At 37.4% G+C, this 4252-nt stretch overlaps 1 pseudogene; it reads left to right on the top strand.

Annotated features, from left to right (window-relative positions):
• Positions 1-2228: 2228 nt before the first annotated feature.
• On the top strand, positions 2229-3215 carry LOC143661160 (proteasome subunit alpha type-6 pseudogene; annotated as a pseudogene).
• Positions 3216-4252: the final 1037 nt, after the last annotated feature.

Genomic DNA, 4252 nt, shown 5'->3' on the forward strand with positions numbered 1-4252 from the left:
AGAGTTATAAGACCTGTGAAATAAATCAATAGGGCAATAGGGTAGTGAAGGAAGGACAGAGGATAACTTTTGATATGATGGCCAAAGGAGATTTAGGATGGTGTTTGAGTTCAAATTTGAAGCCAGAGGGGAAGACAGATGTGTAAGGCTGTGAGAAGAACACTGCAGACAGTGGGCACGTGCAATGGCCTGGAGATGGCAATACATCTGCAATGCTGTAAGAACATCAGACAGTCAGCTTAGTTGAACACCATGAGTACGCAGAATCTTGAATAGGGCATCAGATTTTGTTAGCTTGTCCAGATTACGGTGATGCCCCGATAAATGCCAGCGTGATTTAGAGAGTGAATAAAGAAGCATTTGCAAAGTCTCCCTGGGGGAATGGGGCAAAAGGAGGGAAATATTCAACTTTCCCATTTGGAAATTTTTGATATTCCTGCAAGCAGTAAGGACAACCAAATCGGTATGCCATGCCCTCAGTCTTGGGGTTCACCTCTATGAAACATATCCCTGCAAAGGGTAGGCTAGGTAAACTTAAAATGAGGTTTGAGAGTCACCCCCAGAGAACCTCTTTTGTTGCTCAGACGTGGCCTCTCTCTAAGCCAACATGGCAAGTGAACTTACAGCCCTCACCCCAATGTGGGACATGAGTCCTAGGGATGTAAATCATCCTGACAGTGTGGGACAAAAATCCCTGGTTGAGCTGGGACCTGGCATCAAAGGATTGAGAAAACTTTCTTGATCAAAATGGGGGAGAGAGAAATGAGACAAAATAAGTTTCAGGGGCAGAGAGATTTCAAACAGAGTCAAGAGGTTATCCTGGAAGTTATTTTTATGCATTATATAGATATACCCTTTGTAGATTAGGGTGTATTGAAGTGACTAGAGGGACATAACTGAAACTGGAGATCTGTGTTCCAGTAGCCTTGTTTCTTGAAGATGATTGTATAATGATATATCTTTTATAATGTGCTGTGTGATTTGTGAAAGCCTCGTATTTGATGCATCTATTTATTAGGGTATAGACAGATGAGTGAAAAATATGGATAAAAATAAACAAATGATAGGGAAAACAAAGGTTAAAATAGAGTAGACTGAAATACTAGTGGTCAATGAGAGGGTAGGGTATGGGTTATGGTATGTATAAGTTTTTTTCTTTTTTCTTTCTTTTTCTGGAGTGACGCAGTGTCCAAAAAATGAACATAGTGATGAAGACACAACTATGTGATGATATTGTGAACCATTAATTATACATCATGCATGGAATGCTTGTATGTTAAGAATGTTTGCATGTCTGAATGTTGTTTTATCAATAAAAATATTTTAAAAAAAGAACATTGCCGCGGTCCAGCCGCAGCAGAGGAAACGGGATTGAAGGTGTGGAGGGTCGTCGGCGCGAGAAGAACACCAAGAGACAGCTTAGAGAATTTTCCTCTGAGAAGAGTTGCTTAGATTTATTTTTGCTTAACTGATTTTATACCCTTATTTTTGGCAAGGAAACAGGTATCACAGAATCATGGTTGTGTCATGGCTTACGTTTTAGGTAAAGTTACAGGTTCAGGGAAGCAAAGCGAAAGTACACGTTTTGATTTTCTTAGGAACACTTACACAAGATTTTAATAGCAGCAAGATATTGGCTTAAACCACAGACATTGTGTTTGCAGTTTTCTGAGTTTAGACTTTCTTTTCCTATTATTCTACAGGTGAGGCAATATGTCAAGACCTATTTTAATCTGGTTAAAGGTTAGCTTGTTTTGATTAAAAGGTTACATTGTTTGCTTAGATTTTTTATTGTTTTATAGCAATGGACCGGTGCCGTGGTGGGGGAGTAAATTTCCAGGATGGCTCAATGCAGGGTTTTTTAATTGTAAGTGTTTACTTTCTATGGGGTACTTTTCTGTGACTTGTTCTAAAAGCACTTCTGCCTGCTGTATCTGCAGCATGACTTGCTTAATGGGGGCGTCCCAACCTAATTTTTTCCAAACAGTCATTAACAAGGTTTTGCAATTTGTACAATTTGTATCACTTTTTCCAATTCTTTTGCTTTCTGATTCGTTTTGATATAATGCTTGGAGCACAACCAGCAACAAGAAACACACAATTAGTGTCGTTAATCCCAGTATTTTTCTATTACACCATTTTATGCCTCGTCCTCTTTTGGGGCGTTGAAGGCCTTGCCACCGCCCTTCCTTCCAGGGAACTGTGTCAAACCGGGGAGGAAAAAGAGGATGCGGCAGAACATCAGACAGCCAGTTCATCTGGGGAAGAATGAATTAATGAGAAAATGGTATGAAACAACACTTTAGATCATCTAGGGCCCTCTGATGTTTCCCTAAATGCTATTTACTATTTCTGTTAAAACTAGTTTCTTCATACAGTTAACACACAAAGAGAAATATGTAGGGATTTGACGTAGTGGTTGCACCAATATATTCCATGTTTGCAGTGCTGGTTTTGACCACTATACTATCATTTTTTCACTGGAGGGCTGCCTCTGTCCAGTAAAATATGCTTCTAATATTAACTAGGGTGGCCTTGCATGAGTAGCTATCAGAGGGAAAGACTGTGCAATAATTGCCATACAGAAGAACATATTTGACAAATTATTGGATTCCAGCACAGTGACTCACTTCTTCAAAATAACCAAAAACATTGGCTGTGTGATGACAAGAACGACAGCAGAGCCCAGGTACAGGAGGCATGCTATGAGACAGCTAGGTGGAGATACAAGTATGGCTATGAGACTCCTGTGGACATGCTATGTAAATGAGTTGCAGACATTTCTCAGGTCTGCATACAGAAGACTGGCACGAGCCTCTAGGTTGTTGTATGATTTTAGTTGGGAGAGATGAAGAACAAGACCCTCAGGTGTGCAAGTACAGTCCTGCAGGTTACTACTGTGGGTTTCAAGCCACTGCAGCAGGAGTGAAACAAACTGAGTCAACCGGCCATCCTTGAAAAAAAAGTGAAGAAGAAATTTGATAGGACATTTGCACAAACAGTGGAAACTGCAATTGCAGTTCTATCAAGTGTCTACTGTTCTATCAACTGATTTCAAAGCTTGAGAAATAGAAGTTATTGTAGTTACACTTGTAGTAGAATTTGAAAATCCTAAATTCAGGATTCTTACAGAAGCAGAGATTGATGCTCATTTGTTACTCTAGCAGAGAGGGACTAGACAGACTAGCAGTGAAATTTGTTTATCAAATCCATGATGCCATTTGTCTAAGTGTTTGGTAAAAACAACCAATAGTAGGGAGGCCCCTGGATTGAAATAGGAACGTTTCCCACTTCTCTTACTCCTGAAGTGATTAGGAATATGTATAAATAAAAACAGTGCTTTTTGAAAAAAAACAAAAACAAAGCAACAGCCAGAAATGTACAACAATGCCAATTAATTTAAATACATATACTATTATATTCACCTTGAAATTTCTTAGGTTACTGTAGGTGATTATTAAATTTCATAATATATTCAATGATAGCATCTCTCTTCCATCAAAGCAAACGCAAATAATTTTCTATAGTTTAGTTTTAGTCAGTTGCTAGACTTATTTGGCCTATAACAAAATAGGCAGTTATTTCAAGAAAAGGAATTGTTTCTAGTAGAAAACAGTTCAAATTTAGTTTGTTTTCATTCTGAAAATTCTATACATTTTACACATTTTATACAAGTTTTGAGACATGAAATACCAGCAAATTAGAAATTATAAACATCCCCTGCCTTAGTTTTGCTTGCTTAAACCATTGGGATCTGAAAGTCAAACCTTGTAGTATTACATATTTACATTGCTAAACCCTTTCAAAACTTCCATTTTGTAAGAAAAAACATAGGAAAAATGAAGGAGAAATAATACAAAAGAAATATAGAGAAATTAAGGTCTAGAATCCAAGAGGAATCATTCAGCCTTCGTGGTTAAATGCTCATTATACACCTGTGTGGAAAATGTGTTGCTTAAGAAAAATTTACTTTAATTAAAAGGAAATAAAATGACAAGATATGCCACTGAGCATATATTTTCCCTGGATGAGGATGGAGAGTGAAAAGCAAAATGTTTTGACCTTCAAATATTCTTAAGGTCTACAGAAAAAGGAATTTACATCTCATTTCTGGCATAGTAAAGAATGAAAATTTATAATATCAGAAAGATGAGGACTGACTAAATCCCTTCCTCCAAAGTATCCATGGATTACCAAGGAGCAAAAACAATATAGATTATTATAAACATGTATGAAAATTCATAATTTGTAT

The sequence above is a fragment of the Tamandua tetradactyla genome, chromosome 17 (assembly GCF_023851605.1).
Source record: "Tamandua tetradactyla isolate mTamTet1 chromosome 17, mTamTet1.pri, whole genome shotgun sequence".
Lineage (NCBI taxonomy): Eukaryota > Metazoa > Chordata > Mammalia > Pilosa > Myrmecophagidae > Tamandua > Tamandua tetradactyla.